The sequence below is a fragment of the Furipterus horrens genome, unplaced genomic scaffold, assembly GCF_987537825.1.
Source record: "Furipterus horrens unplaced genomic scaffold, mFurHor1.1.pri manual_scaffold_5, whole genome shotgun sequence".
In the NCBI taxonomy this organism is placed as follows: domain Eukaryota; kingdom Metazoa; phylum Chordata; class Mammalia; order Chiroptera; family Furipteridae; genus Furipterus; species Furipterus horrens.
The window spans coordinates 89,057,669-89,080,830 of record NW_028327175.1 but is presented as its reverse complement, the minus strand read 5'-3'; the positions used below and the strand labels follow the sequence as shown (position 1 = coordinate 89,080,830).

The 23,162-nt window shown below is 37.1% G+C and overlaps 1 long non-coding RNA gene across 1 annotated transcript; it reads right to left on the bottom strand.

Annotated features, from left to right (window-relative positions):
- Positions 1-725: 725 nt before the first annotated feature.
- Positions 726-23,091, bottom strand: LOC150008913 (uncharacterized). The gene is made up of 3 exons (XR_016511347.1): positions 23,028-23,091; positions 22,814-22,939; positions 726-835 (listed from the first exon to the last, which is right to left on the bottom strand). It is a non-coding gene; the product is annotated as an uncharacterized LOC150008913 (long non-coding RNA).
- Positions 23,092-23,162: the final 71 nt, after the last annotated feature.

Genomic DNA, 23,162 nt, shown 5'->3' with positions numbered 1-23,162 from the left:
GCTAGTGTTCGGTTGGTTATTCCAGATGATTTCTCCAAAATTAAGTTATAAATCCAGACTAGTTCTGGGAGGAGGTTAGTGTAGCTTCCACTTACTCCTCCACCATCTTGTTTCCCTCGTAAGCATTCTTATAACCAAAGCTCTGAACTGTGCCTCAGAAAGATTTCCTATCTGCTGCTTTGTTAGATTAGATATTTGCTGTCTGGTCAGCTGCATCATCAGGATCTCTATCATGATGTGTGCCATCCTGACAGTTTTGTGTTTACCTTTGCTTCCTGGGTGGGACTGTCACACCTCCTATGCTATAGGGGGCAGAGCCCCATACACTCATCACTACCGGGTGACCTTTCTCACCGCGCTGTGGTATTTTTCATGGGGGCGGGGGTCCAAGATGGATTCCTGCTGTTCACTCTCCACTAAAAGACCGAGAGCCTCTTCCTCTGTCCCTACCTCCTCTGCGCCTCATAGTCTGAGGCAATGGGGGTATGCTTACCCCGGCGTTAGAATTGCCTGCAGAATTGTCTGCAGTCGGGGGTGCTCCCCAGGCGCTTCTCACCTCCCCTTAAATATGGGTGTCTGTTCTTACCGCTGTCCCGCCACCATCACCGCTACTGCTGCTGCCAGTACAGCTTGACCTCTCCACCCCGGCTTTGCCCTCCTACCCATCCAGACGAGCACCACTTCTTTATAACTTCATACATTGGACTTCCATTTGTTTTCTGGAACTTCTGGTTATTTCTGATTTTGCGGTAGTTTATTCCTTCTTACTTGTGGAAGGAGATGGAGCATGTCAGTCTAGGCCTCCATCTTGGCCGGAAGTCTCCTGTGTGTGAACCTGAAAGTTTTATTTGAAAATGTCTTTAGCCATTGGACAGATACATTAAAAAACTATTATTTTATAACAGCTGGGATAAGTATCAGTAAGTCTTTTACATCAGGTGAGAAATCAAAGAAAATGAAAAAGGAAGTCAGCAATCAAAGCCTTACCTGGTCTTTGCTCAGAAAGAAAGTCTGGAAACTATGAGGCATACATTTGTCAATATATTCATAAATTCATAGCAAGTCAAATGCTTTCATTTATGTAGACAAGTTGGAGAAGCCCTATTCCATTTGGTCACCTAAGAACCATTTACTGAGGCGCTTGTATCAGGCATAGTGGCTGAAAAACAACTGCAAAGACATGGTGCCTGATAACAGATGTATATCTATTTCAAAAGAGTGAAACAAATATTCTAAAAATTCATGCAATGAATTTAGAATGATGTGGAGTAATTTTAAAGAATCACTCAAAGAGTAATCTAGTAAATATTAATAGCAGTTATCTGGGAAATTGCCCAGATTTTTGTAGATAATGAAAAGTAAGTTGTGTTATTCGTTGAGATGACATATAACACAAGGAGTAGATCTAAAAGGAAATACGGTGAATTCAGTTTTGAAGAGGTCTCTCATTTATATCGGTGTCCCTAAAATAATAAAATGGCCTGAACTGAGTTTCATTTCATTTTCTGCCACCATCACCACCCACTGACATTATAATGCATGAATAGCAAAATGAGCAGAAAAGAAGCAGAAATAAAAGTGATTTTCCTATAACAGGAAAACAGGTTTAGGGTGTCTGAGATTTCTGGGCAATTGTGGCAGACACTCAGACTTCTTCTGTCTTGGTTCCCCTCCCCACCAACATTCTCTATAACCTGAACCCAGAATCTTCACAGGTTCAAATTCTACCACTTGCTGGTTAGCTAACTCTGATAACTTACTAAGTCTTCCAAAGGCTCTGCTTCCTCTTTCGTGAAATGAGGTATCAGTACCTAATTCACACGGTTGATGAAAGGTTTAACGGGATCCTACACATTCCTGAAAAGCTAGCACAAGGCCTGGGACAACCAGTGCTCAATGTGTGTCAGCTTCTTTCTTTCCCTATCTTGTTTTTCTCCTGTTCTGTAGGCTTCTAATATCCATTCCTGCCCTCAAACCTTTCTCACTTTCCTATGAAAAACCTCACAATCTTCATAGTTATTAAAAAAATAAGAAGAAAAACTTTGGACTGAGAAGTTCAGGGTTTCAATTTGGGTGCTATCAACCTGTGTGTTCTTGCGAAAGTTCCTTGAGCTTCTGAACTTCAGGTTCTCTAACCATAAATTGCTGAAATTAATAACATGTTTCTGTTTAGGATGTGGTAAGGGGTGAGTGAGATGTTATGTGTGCTGGTTATTCTCCATCTCTGCCCCCGTCCCCACTTTACTCTCCCATTTTCTACACCCTTCTGTACCCTAGGTATTGACATTTACCAACTAAATCAATGAACAACCTTTCCCTCTGCCTTCTGGCTTGGCTTGGTGGATAGAAGACACGGAGAGAAATTTGAGTAGGCAGGACAGTGAGGTCAGGGTATTTCCCTAGTTCTTTCCCTGCTTGGTGCCTGGGGGTGAAATGCATCCATCTACTGAAGGTCACAGTTCTGGTTATGTAGCCTCTCTTTCTGGGTTCTGGCAGGTACTCCCTTTGATGTTGCTTTAAGTCTAGGGGTGGAAAAGGCTCCCCACAGTTGCTACTCCTGATGCACTACAACCTCCCTTGCTAGTTTCCCTGAAATAAACCCATAGACACCTTAGTAAACAGTCCCTTTATTAAATTCTCCTCAATTATGCCTATTTCAGCATATCATCTCTTTGTTTCTAGGACCCTGACTGCTATAACATGTAAAGTCCCTGGCATTATGCCTGGTTCCTAATAAATGAGAGTTTCTCCCTAAAACAATACCTGCCAATGACTCCCTCAAGCATTGCCTCACTACAGGGTAGTAGTGATCCCAGTAAAAGGGCAGAGTCCTGACCTAGACAACATGAATCTGGACAATAATGCAGAGCCTCTTAAAAGGTGAGAAAATATTCCCCAGAGTAAAAGATTCTATATGCATATCTTTCTTGGAAATTCAGACCTGAAAAAAAACCTATAGTAAGTGAGGTTTATATTTATGGTTGCTGTTATTGTCACCTCTGTATGCTGCCAGATACAAGAGTGCCCTGTTCATTCTCCTGTCTTTTGGACAATTCCAGAGTCCTCTAATACATGAAAAAAAAGTAAATCACAAGAAAGAAGAACAAAGTTTGTTTTTATTTCCTGTCACAGATCTATAAATTATGCCTCCCCAAAGGATTCTTCCCAAAGTCTCCCATTAGATGATTGCGTAGAATCAGCACAAGAAGTTGATTACATCCTTTAAAAATAGTATTAAAATTTTCACTAAGGTATTCCATGTGGAAAAAAATTAAATTTATTTCCCTATTTATAACAACACTACCAGCATCTTCTCTAGTTTAAAATGAAAATATTTACATTTTGGCCTAAAAGAAAATTAAGGATGTCAATTCTGCAGCTGAAAAATAATACAGAAGTTAGTATTTTTATGTGACACACTTCTATTTTATTTTATTTTTTTTCTGTGCTCTGGCTTTTTCATACCTCAATTTCACTTCCTGTGGTGTTCATTCTTTGTTTAGAACATGCTTTTCCTAAGCCTCCCATTACATTATCCTCATCACAAATATCAAATATTTCCAATTCGGATCCTTAAGTGTATGCAAGATATTAAATTCACAGCACTATTTCCATAATCTCTGACACTGCATATTTAACATGGGCTTTAAAACATTTTAGTAATTGTTCCTGGTTGTGAGAAAATATGTGCTCATAAGACAGCCACTGAAAGTGTAAGTAGTATTTTAAATCATTAGTGCTAACATGTTTCAGTGTGACATTTCTTTTATATATTAATATTTGCAATCTCTTTGGATGTTTTGTAGTCTTTTTTATCTGCTTCACAAATGTTTTGCTTGCATATTTTAAGAACCGTAAATCTCACTGAGGCACAGATAACAAACACTGATGTCTCTGTTTTGTTTACAGTCTGTAAACTCTGATTGTTCCTTGTTTTCTGTCAAGTCCCTGGTGGCTGAGGGCCTTAATCTTCCAAGTACCTTGTATGAAGCAAGATGGTACATGTTTCTTCATAACAAAAATGACACACAATAATAATTACAGGGAAGAATTCTTTTCTGTGAGCGTTAAAGTCATATAATTTGCCCCTAGGAACCTAAGTTTACAAGGTTGTTCTGATATGTTGGTTTCCTAAGAAGAAATATATGAGATGTTGACAGATGAGGGAGGGCTATAAGGAAAGATATATTTTTCAATTTTGGGCTCGATGTTTTCTTTCCTTCGTTTGAGAGGGTTTAATTTTCTTTAATGCTGATAGAGCTGCATCAACGTGAAGAATAACTGGTAGTATTAAGACCACTCAGTGCTCTCTCTCTCTCTCTCTCTTGCATTGCCAGCATTGATCAGTACCTCAAATGTTTGGCTGCGGAGCAACCATAATAGGTTTTCAATTATGTGCAATCAGGGAACATCACTAGGGGGCTGGATTAGTTCTTCACAGACAAGCCCGAGCCCTAATATTTGCAATGAGACTGAGGCACTTGGAAGAATCATTAAAAATAACATTGCATAAATAGTATCTTAGAATCAAAAGATAAGAATACTCTAGTTATAGTACACCTCACTGTTAGACTACAAAAAATGGCTCTTTGTCCGTCAAGTTACTTGCCTGGGTGGAGCTTTTTGTGTACACTTTTAAAATATGCTTTCTATCACTGGTAAGAAAAATATTAATGAGTTATTGCTTGGAATGGTGGCCATTGCCCCAAGAAAAGAGACGGGGTGCCACCATGTTTCATGAACTGTTGAGTTATCAGTTGCCATTCTCTGAAGAGAAAAGGAGGAAATTTGCAATTTGAAGATAATATTATAAAATGTCTTTCATTTTCCATTGTAAAAATTCTTATACGGATTTGTTAAATAGAGGTCTGGTGATAGTGAACCCAATTCCATATTAGGTAAAAAAGAACCCCCCACCTAAATGAAACAACTCCACGTGTTTATTTTGATAGGAAACAGTCCTATCACTAGAAAATTTAGGATTATAACACAAATAAATAGGCCCAGTAGTTAGAGGCATGAAAGAGAGAAACCTAGAGATTAGCTTTGGAGTTCATGACCTACTCAACACATTTCACATAAATAAAGGCTAAATAGACCATATTAATTCAGTGAAAAGAGTACAGATTTTGTAGAAAGAAGGAGCTATAATTTCTAACTCAGCTCTCTATTAGCTGTATGGTCTTAAGTAAGTTACTTAAATTGAGTCTCACTTCCTCCTTAGTAAAATGGAAAGTACATATGGGGACTAGCAACGTGATCCTGGAACCAGTGCCAGATTGGCAAGCATGGTTGTCCAGTAAATGGTTATTCTAGCAAAGTATACTTTGTTTAATCTATCATAGTGTGCTAAGGAAGAGGAGAGTTTCAAAAAGAAAAATGTCAAACCCAACCATAAAAATCTGCTTACCTAGTATTGACCTCTATCCTTCAGTATTGTCCTAAACTTTTGCTCAGCTCTAGTCTACTAGCTTATTCTTCTTGGTTTATAAGAGGAAAGAGCTTAATTTTCTCTACCTACTTAATGCCTCTGCAGTGAGTAAGAGTTTCCCAGAACTGTTCCTCTAGCACTGGAAATTCTGCATTATTTCCCACAGCAAGGATTATACTCATCCTTGAAGTCTCAGCCCTACACAGTGTCTCTGCCCCTGGCTAAAAATAATCTTAAGTCAGTGAGAGAGAGAGAACTTGGTGACCTTATTTTTCTTCTGATTAACCAACCTCACTCAATATTCTTCACTGTTGATCAGCAGTTGGTTTTACTTTACATTTTAAATAAACCTATAGTGAAAAAATAGATGTACTTTTATAGATCCATCCTCTGGCTGAGGTCTCAGACTTTGCACAAAATTTGCCTGGGTCTTCTGGGTTTCCTATTTGTTTGGGAAAGCAATTCATTTCACTCTTCCTCAGTTGCTTCATCTGAGTTGTGGTGGAAATGAGTTAATATGTGCAAAAGAGCAGAGAACATACAGTAATGCCATGTAAGTATTGGCTATAATTGCCCAGCATTCTCCATTGAACTTATTTCATAGTTAACTTTGATGCAAAGAAAAAAAGATATGCATATACGTTAACTATTAACATGTGTAATCAAGCTGGCTGACTTAGTGCAGGTAATGTAATTTTTCCCTCATCCCTTCTCGTGGCCAGGCTGATCCCACTGAGTGAATGTGTGGAGAGGGGTGATTCTTCAACTGTTTCTTTTTTCATCATCTAGTTGCCTTGGAGGCTTTCCCTCCAATCTTCTTCATCCAAAAGCCCAAAACGATGTCTTTGCAATAGATTTGATCCATATATCTTTTCTTTTTTTCAGCTTTATTGTGACATAATTGCCATATAACACTGTGAAAATTTAAGATTTGCAATGACATGATTTGATATATGTATGTTGTAAAATGATTGGCACAATAAGGTTAGTTAACATATCTATCACCTCACTTAATTACAATTTTATGTGTGTGTGTGGTGAGAACTTTTAAGATCTACCCTCTTAGCAGTTTTCAAATTGCAATACAGGATTGTTAACTACAGTCTCCACACTGTACATTACATTCCCAGGACTTATTTATCTTATAACTGGAAGTTTATACCTTTTGACTAACTTCACCAATTTCCCCCACTCCACCTCCACCCTGGAAATCACCAATGTATTGTTTCTATGAGTTCAGTTATTTTAGATTCCAGATACACACACACACACGCACACACACATACACACACACACATATATTTATCTGTCTGACATGTCACTTAGCACAATGACCTCAAGTTCCATCCATCTTGTCAAAAATGAGAGAGTTTGCTTCTTTTTTTGTGGCTAAATAATGTTAGTCCATCCAGAGATATTGAAGTGGTTTCCACATTTTTGCTATTATAAGTAAGCCTGTAAAGAACATGGGAGTGCAGCTATCTCTTCCAGGTAGTGTTTTTTTCCCCTTTCGGTTATATTTTGTTTTCCATAGTGACTGCATCAATTTACAATCCCTTCAACAGTGTATGAGCATTCACTTTTCTCCACAACCTTGCCAGCCATATCTCTTGTCTTTTTGATAGTAGCCATACTAACAGGTGTGAGGTAATATCTATTGTGGTTCTGATTTATATTTGTCTGGTAATTAGTAATATTAAGCACCTTTTCATATTCCGGTTGGCTATTTGTGTATCTTCTTTGGAAAAATTTCTATTCTTGGAAGGTCACATGTCATTGACTTATTAACCTATTCTGTTCCCCAGGTCATGGGGCTGAGTGGGTGAACTAGCTGCTGGTGAGCCATATATCTTCTATGGTTTGCACAGAACTTTTAACATTTCAATTAATTACAAACATTTAAAAATAGGGAGATTTTGTATATATGTTTGATTTGGGGCATCTCTTGAAAAATGGAAAGATCTGGCAAAATTAGGCCCAGCTACTTTCATGGTAAGAACCACCTACAGCTGAACGTGGCTCCACCACACTGACAGGGCATTCACACACCAGAGCCTCCACCACTCCTTACTCCCTCGCACAGCCCATGGCGGCGTCCATTCCCATAGCCTGCCAAGGCCCTTAGATGCCATATGTTGTCTGACACCAAACTTAGGAAGAACCATTCTTTCCCTTGGTATGCTCTTTTCCTCCCTCCCCCCCCCTCCTTCTTCACTCTTTCTCCTCCTCCTCCTTCTTACCACTGCATAGCCTCAAGAGATGTAACAAGAAATGGGCCTGAAAAAATGAGAATAATTTAAATTCAAAGTTTGTGGTCCACTTGATCCAAGATAAAAGAATCCTTAGCCACATCAGCTTCACAAGATGAGGGAGGCCAGATAGTGTCCGAGATGAGGGGACCACAGGAACTACATCTGGTGTCCCTTATTGTCCAATGCAGTATCCTGTTGAATTTCCTATATTTTGCTAGAAAAGAGGTAGCAACCTGTTATTACAGACAATGCCATACTCTTCAGAACTTGTTTATATTAAAACAAGTTCTTGCCTCTGTAAATTCCAAATACTATTTATTGCTGGTTCAATCATTTTTCTTGACACTACATCATCTACCCTGCAGCCTGTGAACATTGGCTTCCAATGACAATTTCAAAAGTGTTTACTAAGCTTCACAGATATGGCCACAAATACATGTGCACCCAGAGCATGAAAGAAATGTGAACAACACTTTGTTTTCTGGTCTACAAAATTTTGCAGTGTATAAACATAGGATAATACACCTTCTAATAACATCTCTGTGGGCTATATCACATCATTTCTATAATGTGATTTCTTTCATGCTGACTGCTCCCTTGACTTCCACAACTAAGAGGTACAATAGGCAAAAGGCCTGTAAGTAGAATTAAAAAATATATAAATAATTTTATTCTCACAAGCAACGCCTGTCCCTCAGCTTAATGCTGACCAGGGAGAGTAAGACACCACCCCACTAATCAGAAGAAAAGTGGATGTCAATTGAAGGGCCTGTTGGCTTTGCGCAGCACTTGCCTCCCTGCAGAAGCAATAAGCAAGCTCCCCTAGGACTGCTTGATGACAGGGTGGAGTAGGGATGCCCATAGAGTAAGTCACAGCCATAACAGCTCCTTGCCCTCCTTGGGTTCTGTAGACATGGTGGTGGAAACTCACAGAGCCAAATACATAGGCCTCCACATGCAATTCAAATCCCATATGGTCAGTATCCCAGAGCCCTGAAGTCATCCTATGTCTCATGTCAATGGAACATTTCAGCATATCAGCATCCTTTTCCAGGCACAATTTTACATGCCCACAAAGAAATTTTAGGCTGGCCAGTGGCAGCAATATGCTTTCCATCCCACTGTTAGAGATCTAGACCCTGACAAAAGGACTCTGGGATGTCCCCTAGGTGAGGATCCTGAAGCAACTTCAGCGACTGGTTAACCATTAAAGGTGAGGTACAGGTGTAAATGGTTGGGGAAAACCTTAAAAGAGAGAAAAGCAGCAGGGATTATGCTCTTCTGGTCTGGAGTCAGGGAACCCTGGTCTGATAGCACTGTGGCTTGTCCAGTCCCAGGCATCAAAGGGACTCTACCTGTCGGGGTCTAAGAGCAGTACTGGCCATCAGGCATGCTTCTGGAGGCATTTCTGAGACTCTCTTGATGAAGGCTAGTAGGTCTCTGTGGCTATTTAGGCCACCCTGGCAAGCTGGCATCTTACCCTATTCTTCTTGTTCATCTATTGGTATCACGTGAAATGATTCTCTTCTCTCTCTGTGGTGGTGATATTATATAGTCAATTCACCTTATTTTTTAGGCTGGAAAACATCTCTCCCTTAAAATCCATGACCACAAAGATGAGGTTTTGGAGTTTAATAAAACTTGAGTAATGGTTTGAGAAGAGAGAGGGAACTTAAATCACACCAAGAAAGAAAGAGGGAAGAGGGAAAGGGGTAAGGAGGAAAAGGAGAAAAGGAAAAAAAAGAAGGGAGGGAGGAAGGAAGAAAATTAATGTAAGAAGTCTTGCTCGTACAGTCTCTAACCTCAGGGACTCTTGAATATCAATTTATCCATTTAAATAATGTCAGCACAGGTGCATGCCCAAAGAATGAATATTAGTTTATTATTAGTAATGACTGAGTAAAAAGTTGCAGGTTTCAGGCCATCTCCCATGAGTGGGATGTTTGACTATTTTCTTCTTACACTGGAGTTGATGCCTGCACCTCAAAAGTCTTGATTCTCACCAAGAGTCTGATAAGCTATCCTCAGACCTTCCTCCTAGAGTGTATAATTATCTCCACTGGCTCAATTCTGCCCACAGTGAAAAGAACTTATTAGATCTCTGCTTTATCTTTATACAAACAAAAGCCTATTAGAGTTTCGCCCCATATATAAGCATTTTCCTAAGCAGAATTCAAGTTTTTAACTTCAGTAACACAACTTTAAAATTGTAGTTGCTCCCTCCCTCTTTCTCCCCAACCCCCAAATGTTTCAATGGCCAAGCAGGGTTCAAGGTCCAAGTTTCTGCAATTCCCTAGCCACCAGGTAGCCTCTGCAGGTAGTGATATTTCCTAACCAAATGACTTATTTGAGGCAGGGGAATGGAGAGTCCATATGATTTTGTTTTTCATATTGTCTCTCCTTTATTAAAGAGTGGACAATTGCCCACAATGCTCAGCAGTGGGCACCTAGCAGTGGTGTCTGGCCAAGGATTCTGTTCATCTCTACATCTTTTTCCACCTCACAGATAAGACTAACAGTCACCAACCTGCATTAAAAGTTAGTTGTTAAAAGGTTTAAATTGTTAGTTGAAATAGCTAGGTAATAAGGGAGCTTTCATTTTCTAAAAATTATAGTTGTTCAGAATTCACAGCCTTATATTCAAACTTTGATAATTTCTTGGGTGATAAATGCTCCATCAGTATCTGGTTTGAAATTAACCTATTTTTCATCTAGATATGGTTTTAATTTTTAAAAACTACATATAAATTTCAAACTTTGCTAACATTAAAAATTAGAGTTTAAACTGATTCTGCTATTTTTTAGCCTCTTTTTCCAAAAATATGTTTAATATTTTTCCTTAATAACCTTTGCATTGATAGGTAATTACTAATTACAGAAATAACCATCCAAACTAAGACCTCTTAAGAGAAATCCAGTTGTATAAAAGAAGAATAAGTGAACGAATTACTTTGTTTAATAGTAAATTGACAACTAATACCAGAAGTTCCTTAATTTTGGATGTTGTATCAAAAATACGTTTGGATAATTTTAAGGAAGATCATAAAGTCTAAAGATATAATGGTTCAGGTTAGCATGCATTTCTATATCACTAAAGAAATTCTATGGTTTGCTTTATATTTGTTTAAATAAAAGTAAAATATCAACCTCCCTGTCTATCCTATAGACTACTGTTAACCTTGCCTGAATGAAGGTGATGATTTTTAGAGTTATGATTGTTAATGGCCTCTGAATGCAGCCTGCATGGGCCTTCAACTCCCCGGTGTGAGTAAGGTTCAACCCTTTCCAGATGGGAAAATGATAAGGACAGTCGGAGATAGCTGGTCATTCTTGGGCAGCTGCCAGAAACTTGCAGCAAGATGAATTTTGTAGGGCTACAGTGCTTTAGCCAGCATTTTTCTGTTTTAATTTATCAAGCCAAAGCTTGTTGACATGAAAGTGAATGAAATTGTTATACAGTGAGCTCTAAAAAGCCTGCTCAAGGGTTTAGTGCAGAAGAGCTCTGACTATAAATAACAAAGAAAACACAGGGAATGTTCTTTCTGCTAGCACCTGCTGTGTTGTTTGAGATGCATCAGCAATTAACTCAAATCCCAATACTGGTATCAACTGGAAAAAGGCCAGTTCTTAGAAATATTGTAGAGGCCCTGTCATCTGTTATAGGTGGTTATCAAAGAGCTAATCCTCAAAATAGTCATTTTAGCTTTTTGATATGTGGTGCTGTACTTATTTGTTTATCAAATGTAATAAAGTAGCTGACAGTATGATACAGTAGTATTGATACAGCTAGAAGAGTGTCTTTGCAACTGGAAAAGGTTAATATTATCTTGCTTGGAAAAAATTATTTTGCAGCAACTTGTCCAAAAGGAAAACAGTGAGGTACATCACTGACTAGCATTCATAAATGAAATCTCTGAATTTAGTTGAAGCATATAAATCAGGTTTTAAAGTAAAAGCAAGGTCTCTGCAATTTCCACTGTGAGTGAAAGACAAAAATTAGCTGTTAGAGTAAGATTTAACACATGTACATTAAGGGGTAAAAAATCTTCCTTGGTGGAAGGGCATTTAACATTTTAAGCCTCTAGTCGATGTTTTGTATACAATAATTCCTGATTAATTATTTTCTTCTATTAAAGGATGCTACACATTAGGGAGAGGTGAAATATATTACTGTTTCTTGTCAGCGGAGGACGGGATAACACAATGTTTTGATTGCATATGCCTGAAACCTGTGCAACCTGGAAAAATATAGTCTATGAGCTCATTTCTTTCTTCATGGTGCAGTTTATTTATTTATGTCTTTCCTTTAAGGATATGTATTGAATGCCCACCTTGGGCAATGCACCACAGAAGGTTTTATTGGTTGCTCAAATTGACTATGCAGATGAGTTAGCTGAGCATGGACCTATCTTTCTCTATCAGGAAGTATAGAGAATGTAACTAAATATTTATAGTACAAATGTAAAGGGATTAATATGTCCATTAAAGTTAAGAAACATAAAACAAGACTTCCCACTACCATCACTCTTTTTAATTTGTTAATTTACTCATATTTCATCAAAAACATAAAATTAAGATCCATTTAGTTTCATGATACTTGCTGTGTTTATTTAAAATTATAAAATTGTATGATAGTGCAACCCTGGTAAATCTAGACTATACGTTTACTATACTGTAATCTGTACAGAACAAATAGAACTTTAGGCCATTCTACACATCATCAATGAAAGTAATTAAAATGGCTATTAATATTACTTAATTATGATAATAAAATACTAGGCTAATTAACTTTGAGGAAAAATAAAACACTGACTAACACTTCTGAAAGTATACTATATTCTAGGTATTTTCTTAATTGTTTTACACACATTACTAATTTGATCTTTGCATGACCTCTATAGGATAAGCACTATTATTCTATGCATGTTACAGATGAGGAAACTAAGGATTAGAATGTTTAATTAACATGGCAATGTTTGAATTTGAACCCCAATGAGTTGAACTATCAGTACATCAATTATTCTAATCTAAAACAGACTATCAATATTTGAAAAGAAAAGGTAAAATATTATTACTTGCAGGTAATATGATTGCATATTATTTGAAAAAATAGAGAAAAATATTAGAAAGCTATTATAAATGAAGTCATGATATTTACATTATAAATAAATATAAATTCTTAGATATAACTAATAACCAATTTAAAAATATAATGGAACAAAATATCTCAATAATAGTCTCAAACAGAAAGGTGTTTCTGAAACAACTTTATAAAGAATCTGAGAGATCCAAGATGGTGGAGGAGTAAGTGGAAGCTACACTAACCTCCTCCCGAGACCAGTCTGGAATTACAAGTTAATTGTGAAGAAATCATTTGGAATAACCAACTGAACACTAGCTAGAGGGAAGCCCTAGAACTACAGACAGACAGAAAAGGCTGCTTCATCACAATGTGACTGGTAGGAAGTGCAGAGATATGAAAGAACTGGCTGGGCTCCCATGGGTGCCAGCTAAAGGGTGCAGCCAGAGGTTCCCCTGAGAAGGGTGGGGTCTAAACCCCATGCTGGGCTTCCCAGCCTACAGCAATAAAACAGAAAGTAAGATGGCATCCAGCTTTGAAAAGCCACAGAATCTTTGTTAGTTAGTTTGTTTGTTTTGGCTGGCCTGAAAGAAACAGCTAGAGATGAAGAGCTCGTAAAGGGATCATGTTCAGAAATATGTTGACACCCACTTTGCCTGGGCTCCAATAGAGGGAGGGCAGAAAGGACTAGAGACACTTAAGGAGAGTTTGAAAAGGTGGCTTTGCGGAAAGAACTAAGGGAGAAGCCGACTGGTTCCCAGTGCTGACTCATTCCCCATACTGCAGGCAAACCACTCTCCTCCAAGTGGTGTCAGCCTGAGGGGAAGCAATAGTCCTGCCCACAGGAATTAATCTGCACCACCCTTGGTGCTTAAGCCTGATGGTTGATCACAGATTGAATAGATTAATAACTAAAGTAAACAGACAAAGGCAGTAGATCTTTGGTAGTCTCCAACAACCTGCCTAGGCCCAGACTGGGACTTGATCTGACGCCACCAGGGGCAGACCCAGAAAGTGAAGATAAACCTAAGAAGCAGAAAGAAACAAGAATAGTCACAAAAAAAAAAAAAAAAAGGGTAGACAGAGAAACCACCCCCCATCTAAAGGAAAGGAGGAATTTCCAGAAAGAGCACTAAAGAAATAGAGGAAAGCAAACTATCAGACATGAAATTCAAAATATGGATTGTAGGGAAGCTCAATGAGCTCAGCAAGCTCAAAGAAAACTACAAGGAACTCCAGGGGAAATTCAAGGAACTTACTGAGAATTATACCAGCATTAAAAAGGACACAGAAGCTATCAATAAGAGCCAGGAGGAAATGAAGAATACAATTTCTGAATTGAAGAATACAGTAGAAGGAATCAAAAGCTGGCTAGAGGAAGAAGAAGGTCAGATCAGCGAACTGGAGGACAACATAGAAAAAAATTCCCAGACAGTTCAACAAAACTAAAAAAGACTGAAAAAGAATGAAGAGGTTTTAAGAGAGCTACAGGACAACATGAAACATAGTAATATCTGTACCACAATAATACCAGAAGGAGAAGAAGAAGAGCAAGAAATAGGAAACCTGTTTGAAAAAGTAATGACAGAAAACTTCCCTAACTTGATGAGAGAAAAAGTCTCACAAGTCCAGGAAGCACAGAGGGTCCCAATGAACATGAATCCAAGGAGGCCCACTCCAAGGCACATCATAATTAAATAATAAAGAGACAATCATAAAAGCAGCAAGAGAGAAACAGCTAATAACATACAAGGGAGCTCCAATAAGGCTATGATGAGTTTCTCAACAGAAACACTACAAGCCAGAAGGGAATGGCAAAAAATATTTCAAGCAATGAAAAACAAAGGCCTACAACCAAGACTACTCCATCAAACAAGGCTCTCATTCAAAATGGAAGGTGCAATAAGGAGTTTCCCAGACAAAAGAAGGCTAAAAGTATAAAACTCCACTAAACCAGCATTGTAAGAGATGTTAAAGAATCTGCTTTAAGAAAATGAAGAAACAGAGATAGACAGAGAGGAACATAGGTAGAAAGGGAAAAAATGACAATGAATATATACCTATCAACAATAGTGCTAAATGTAAATGGATTAAATACTCCACTCACAAAGCATAGGATAGCTGAATGAATTAGAAGGCATGACCCGCATATATGCTGTCTACAAGAGACCCACTTCAGAACAAAAGATCTACACAGACTGAAAGTGAAGGGACAGAAAAAAAATATTTCAAGCAAATGGACAAGAAAAAAAAAGCTGGGGTAGTAATACTTATATCAGACAAAACAGACTTCACAGCAAAGGACATAAAAGGAGACAAAGAAGGACATTTTATAATACTTAAGGGAACAATCCATCAAAAAAATACAGTGCCTGTAAACATTTATGCACTTAACATAGGAGCACTCAAATAAATAAGGAAAACCTTGAAGGACTTCAAGAATGATATTGACAGCAACACACTCATAGTAGGGGACTTTAACACCCCATTGCCAACAATGGATAGATCTTTGAAGCAAAGAAACACCAAGGATATTGAGACAATGAACAACACTAGATCAAATGGACTTAATTGATATCTATAGAACTTTTCACCCCAAAGAAGCAAAATTTCCATTCTTCTCAAGTGCACATGGAACATTTTCAAAGATAGACCACATGGTAGGACACAAAACAAGCCTCAACAAATTCAAGAATATTGAAATTATATCAAGCATCTTCTCAGATCACAATGGCTTAAAATTGGAAATAAACCTCAAAGAAAAAACTCAAAAATATTCAAACTCATGGAGAACAAATAACATGCTATTAAATAATGAATGGGTTAACAATGACATCAAGGAAGAAATCAAAAAGTTTCTGCAAACAATTGATAATGAACACAAGAGCTTAAAACCTGTGGGACAGAGAGAAAGCAGTCCTGAGAGGAAAGTTTATAGCAATACAGGCCTCCCTAAAAAGAATAGAAGAATCTCTAATAAAAATATCTAACACTACAACTACAAGAACTAGAGGAACAACAACAAACAAAGCCCAGAGCAAGTAGAAGGAAAGAAATAATCAAGATCAGAGCAGAATTAAATGACATAGACAGTAAACAAACAATTCAAAAGATCAACAAAATTAGGAGCTGTTTCTTTGAAAAGATAAACAAAATCAACAAGCCTTTAACCAGGGCCATCAAGAAAAAAGAGTGAGGATCCAAATAAATAAAATCAGAAATGAAAGAGGAGAAATCACAACTGATACCAAGAAATTGTAAGAAATTACTATGAACAACTGTATGACTAGAAATTTGAAAACCTAGATGAAATGGACAAATTTCTAGAAACATATAATCTTCCAAAACTTAATCGAGAAGTAGAAAGCCTGAATAGACCAATAACAACTAGTGAAATTGAAGCAGTAATAAAAAAAACTCCGAGCACACGGAAGTCCTGGACTGGATGGCTTCACAAGTGAATTTTACAAAACATTTAGGAAAGAACTAAGGTCTATCCTTCTCAAACTATTCCAAAAAATCCAGGAAGAAGAAAGACTACCAAACTCTTTCTATGAGGCCAGTATTATCCTAATTCTAAAATTAGATCAAGACACAACAAAAAAAGAAAACTATAGGCCAATATCACCAATAAACATAGATGCTAAAATCCTCAACAAAATATTGGCAAACTGGATCCAGGAACACATTAAAAAGATCATACACCACGATCAAGTGGTATTCATCCCAGGGGTGCAAGGATGGTTTAACATTTGCAAATCAGTAAACATAACACACCACATAAACAAAATGAAAGACAAAAATCACATGATCAAATCAACAGATGCTGAAAAAGCATTTGAAAAAATACATCACCCACTTATGATGAAAACCCTCAGCAAAATGGAAATAGAGGGGGTATACCTCAACATAATAAAGGCCATATACGAGAAACCTGAAGCCAACATCATACTCAATGAGAAAAAACTGAAAACATTTCCCCTAAGATCATGAACAAGACAAGGATATCCACTCTCTCCACATCTATTCAACATAGTCTTGGAAATTCTAGCCACAGCAATCAGACAAGAAAAAGAAACAAAAGGCATCCATATTGGAAAAGAAGAAGTAAAACTGTCGTTATTTGCAGATGACATGATAGTGTACATAGAAAACCCTATAGACTCCACTAAAAAACTACTCAAACTAATAAGTGAATTTGGCAAAATAGCAGGGTACAGAGTCAATATTCAGAAATCGAAGACATTTCTGTACACCAGCAATATCAGAGATAGAAACTAGAAAATAAATCCTATTTACTATAGCAACAAGAAAAATAAAGTACCAGGGAATAAACTTAACTAAGGAGGTAAAAGGCCTGTACTCAGAAAACTACAGAACACTGAAGAAAGAAATTAAGGAAGATACAACTAAATGGAATCATATACCATATTCCTGGATGGGAAGAATCAACATCATTAAAATGTCCATACTACCCAAAGCAATTTATAGATTCAATGCAATTCCTATTAAAATACCAATGACTTATTTCACAGACCTAGAACAAATACTTCAAAAATTTATATGGAATGAAAAAAAGACCTGAATAGCCACAACATTCTTGAGGAAGAAGAACACAGTAGAAGGAATCAAAATACCTGATATCAAACTATACTACAAGGCCACTGTAATCAAAACAGTCTGGTACTGGCATAAGAACAGACATATAGATCAATGGAACAGAATAGAGAGCCCAGAAATAAACCCAGGTCTATATGGTCAACTAATATTCGACAAAAGGGGAAGGAACATAAAATGAAGTGAAAAGAGTCTCTTCAACAAACAGTGTTGGGAGAACTATACAGGGACGTGCAAAAAAATGAAACTAGACCACCAACTTACAACATACACCAGAATATACTCAAGATGGATAAAAGACTTAAATGTAAGCCATGACACCATAAAAGTCCTTAGAGGAAAACATAGGCAGAAAAATTTCAGATATCCCATGTAGCAATATTTTCATCTATATATCTCCTAAGGCAAGGGAAATAAAGGAAAGAATAAACAAATGAGACTACATCAAATTAAAGAGTTTCTGCTGAGCAAAAGAAAACATCAGCAAGATGAAAAAGGAACCAACCTATTTGCCAATGATGCCTCAGACAAGGGACTGATCTCCAAAATATATAAAGAACTTATACGACTCACCACCAAAAAGACAGACAACCCAATAAAAAATTAGGCAAAGGACCTGAACAAACACTTCTCCAAAGAGGACATACAGAGGGTCCATAGACATATGAAAGAATGCTCAATATCACTAGCCATCAGAGAGATGCAAATAAAAAGCACAATGAGATACCACTTTACACCAGTCAGAATGGCCATCATCAACAAATCAACAAACAACAAGTGCTGGTGAGGATGTGGAGAAACGGGAACCCTCGTGCCCTGTTGGTGGGAATGCAGACTGGTGCAGCCACTATGGAAAACAGTTTGGAATTTCCTCAAAAAACTAAAAATGGAACTGCCTTTTGAACCAGCAATTCCATTGCTAGGATTATACCCGAAGAATCCTGAAACCCCAATTCAAAAGAACTTATGCACCCCTATGTTCATAGCGGCACTATTTACAATAGCCAAGTGCTGGAAACAACCTAGGTGCCCATCAGTGGATGAGTGGATCAGAGAGCTGTGGTACATCTACACAATGGAATACTATGTAGCAGAAAGAAAGAAGGAACTCCTGCCATTTGCAACAGCAAGGATGGAACTAGAGGAATTATGTTTAGTGAAATAAGCCAGGCAGTGAAAGACAAATACCATATGATATCACCTAATACAAACTAACGAACAGCACAAACAAATGAGCAAAATAGAACCCGAGGCATGTAAACAAGGAGCAGACTGACAGTGACAAGGGGGGAGGGTGGTGGAGGAGAAGGGGGTTACGAAGGGAAAGGGTCTAGTCAAGGAACTAGTATAAATGACTCATGGACATGGACAACAGAGCCGGGATTGACTCTGGGGGAAGTGGTGAGCGGGGTGGGGAGAAGCAATAAGGGAAAAGTGGAACTGTAATAGAAAAACAATTTTAAAAATGCAAAAAATAAAAAAAATAATGAAAAAAATCTATAGGGCATTACAAGTTGAAAATATTTCAGTGTCTATTGAAAAACATAATAAAAGCCTCCAACAAAATGCAACCAATTCTGTTCTTAGAAATGACTAAATATTGTTAAGATAGTGATTAAAAGAAAATCTTAAAATCTACAAAATGAAGCCACGTTACTGTATTAGCCTGTAAAATAAACACATAAAGCTAGTCAGAAATGTTCTGAAGAAGAAAAGAGTCACATCAGAATAAAACATATGTTTATTACTTTAATAATGGCCCAGGAATACACAGAAATACCAATGGTAGAAAATGAGTTCAGAAATAGACCCAAATACATATGGAAATTAGCATAAAGAGAGCATTCCCAAACCATTGTGGGTAAAGATGATGTTTTTCAATAAATCTGTAATAACGATGATGTAGTCACTTGGAAAAAATAAAGCCACATCTTCAAATCACTACTTACATAAAAATAAACTCCAGATGGATCAAAGATTTAAAGTAAACAACGAAGCCATAAAAGTATTGGATGAAAACATGACTGAGTTTATTTATAACCTTGGGAAGGGGATGATCTTTCTGAGCAGACAAAAAACTCAGAAACCATAAATTGAATAATTTAGACACCACTTAAAAGAAAAACCTTTCAGCAAATTCTAAACAAACAAGAAACACATGACAAAAACTAATTTCCTTAATTCTAGAAAAACCTTACAAATTGATTTTTAAAAAGAGAACAATGCAGTACAAAAATAGCCCCCATAATAGTAAATGAACAAAAGGGGGCACTTTATTAAAAAAAAAATAACTTGCTAACATATGAAAATGTCTCAACTTTCCTTACCTTAAAATAAATTCAAATTAAAACAAGAAGAAAAAGTATATAGAGATAATAATATAAATTCAAAATACAGTGATGAATAATTACAGATAAATCTAAAAATTAAACACTGGGATCAACTTGCATATCATTCAGTAAGAGATTTTTAAAATAAGTTATGGTATTTCTAGATAGTATAATAATGTACAACCTAATCAATAAAAAATGGGGGGTAGATCTAAATAATATAAAGTATTTTATCACTTAATTAAATATTTAAATAATTTTGTAGCGTGAAAGCCATAAAATAAAGTTTTAAAAAGTGCTTATGCATAGGAAATGTTACTTCTGAGTATAAATATTCAGGAAAGGTGACACCTGTAAAGCCCAGAGAAGTTAAAGATAATGAGAAAGAAAAGTAGGGAATTGCATTTCAAGCTAAGAAATAGCATGCCCAAGGCTAAGAGTTAGAAAAAGTTGAGAATTTTTTGGCAGATGAAGTTTAAGTTGAAGATAGATGAAGGAAAAGGACCTGCTGGGGTTATGTTATTCAGGGCTTTAATGATCTTACTGCAGAGGATGCATACAATAAGGAAATAACAGTCGGCTGTGAACTAACCAGGCAGGCACAAGTCGGTTCTTTCTTGAGATATCTCATTTAAACCTCTTAACATGCTAAAGAATTAGGTATCATTATTACCATTTTAGACAGTAAGGAGGAACTCAGACTTGAAAACTTAAAAACTCACCTACATTCTCACAGTAAGCAATAGATTGACATTTAAGTTGGGTAACCAACCATATAATTTATTATGTAACCGGGTATACTACTAACAATGGAAGGGACAAAGGGCTTAAGCCAGTTCTGTCACAGCAAACAAAGCAGAAAGGTCACCCTACACGTGAACCTAGTCTATCACAAAAACCTGCACTCTGACATCACTTACTTTTCAGAAGTTGACCCACACCTTCTCATGACCTCATAAAATGCTCTATCAAACATTGTCTAACATCAAAATTAGGGATGAATAAACCCTGTCAGCTCACCTGGCTGACACCTGTATCCACAGAATTGGTTGATCAACATGTGAGAGACACATCAATTGATTGGTTGCCTCCTGCATGCCCCCAGCTGGGGACCTGGCCTGCAACCCAGGCACATGCCCTGACTGGGAACTGAACCGGTGACTTTTTAGTTTGCAGGATGATGTCCATCTCACAGAGCCACATCCGTCAGGGCTGCCCTGGCACATATTAAATGACCCAAACCTCAACATTTTCAGTCCTATCCTGAAATGTTACTTACAGAATATTAGAGCCTATAACTTGAATTGCGTGGCATTTCTTCCAAGAAAATATATTTGACCACCATTTAGCCTAAGCCTAATCTTTCCTAGCTGAGGATTCTTGACTGATTTATAGTCAACATTATGAACATCATAAATAACAGTATTTAGGACTTATTTTCCTTCTGCAAGGTAAGAAATCACTGTTAGCCTGAAGTTGTTGTTTAGAATTGTGTATGTTTTCAAAATATTTCCTATCAAAACTTTGTCAGCTGATTGACTCTCGGGTGCCTATTCTTTCACTCCCGTCTAACGCTAAGCCAGTCATCTTTATCCTTGCCTCCTCCCACCAGGTTCTCCCTCCCAGACCCTATGGATATTTTCTTGTCTTGGGTACAGAATCACTGGATGCACATTCTGAATAAGTGGCAGTAATTTTTATATCTCATTTTAAGCATAATTGTGTATATTTTAGTAGTATTTGTTTGTGATGAAGTTTATTTACTTCCTTTATACTTATAAACTTTCAATTAATATGTTCTATATGGAGTATTTAATAGGAAATATATTTCATACTCTACCTACAGATCAATACATATACACACACAAACACACACATATGTAACAGCAAGGTCATAATGAATTGTTATTTTGTACTATTAAATGCATTATCAGTTTTTGGAGACCTATATATAATTGGCATTTTCCTACACCTCCGCCTTCTAGACATTTTTTATTGCTATTATAAGCAAACTAATTTGTACCACTCAAACACCAGATGGATACAACGGATGTTTCAAGAAACACTGTCAAACCCAAATGTTTTCATAAAGGCCATAGATAGCAATACCAATTAATTTCCTCCCCTCCCCTCCCCTCTCTTCCCCTCCTCTCACCTCCCTTTCTCTTCCTTTCCCTTCCTTTCCCTTACCTTACCTTCCTGCCAAACAAATGGGCCAACAAACACTATGTGATAGGCACAGGACCAGGTGAAGTGAATACATAGTAAGTAAACAAGACAAGGCTTCTGACTTCATAAAACTCTTCTAGTAGGAGGAAATATGAATAAATTAAATGTGTTGACAGTGTGGAGTACTCTGAAGAAATGTTTTTAAAAAGTGATGTGAAACAGACATTTTCAGGTAAATGAAAGTTGAAAGAATCTGTTACCAGTAGATCTGCCTGTTTGTTCTTCAGGATGAGGGAAAATAATAGCAAATGAAGAAAAGGTGAAGGATTTTGGAAATGGTAACTATGTGAATAAATAGCTAAGACTTTCTTTTTAACCTTTTGATGATTTCTTTAAAAGGCAAAAACAGTGTGATCACCCATTTATGACAGAAAACTTAGGCAAGCTATAAACAGATGATAATTTCCTCAATCTAATAAAAGTCAACTATAAGAAACTATAGCTATCATCATATTCGTGTTCAGTGAAAAACTGAACATTTCCCTCAGAATCGGGAACAAGGTAAGCTCATGGGCTCTGACTACTTCTAGTTGTTATTATACTTCATGTCCTGCCCATTGTAGTAGGGAGTAAAATAAATGGAAGGCATACAAACTGGGAAGAAAGAAGTAAAACCATCTTTATTTGCCAATGGCTTAATTGTTTACATAGAAACAATTCTAACAAATCTATAAAACAAATTACTAGTACTAATAAGGGAATTTTGCAAGGTCACAGGACACATGGCCAATATATAAAAATCAATTTTATTTCTATATACTAGTAAGATAAATTTGAAAATAAAACATAGAAAGACCACATTGTATTATACTCTCTATTGCTGCACCAATTACCATAAACATAATGGCTTAAAATTATAATAAACATTTATTACCTCACACAGTTTCTATGATTCAGGAACTTGGAAACAGCTTAACTGGGTGATTCCAGCTCGGGGTCTCTCCGGAGGCTGTGGTCATGACATCAGTGTGCATGGCAGTATTCTGAAGGCTAGCCTGGACTGGAATAGAAGATTCACTTCTAAGAAGTCTCATTCACATGGCAAGCAAGTTTATGCTGGATATTGGCAAAAGGCCTCAGTTCCCTACCACATTATGCCTCTCCAAAGGACTTCTTGTGTTCCTTCTGATATGACGGTTGCTTCCTCCAAAGTGAATGATGATCCAAAAGAGTTCAAGGCAGAAGCCACAGTTTCTTTAATGACTCAGCCTTGGAAGCCTCAC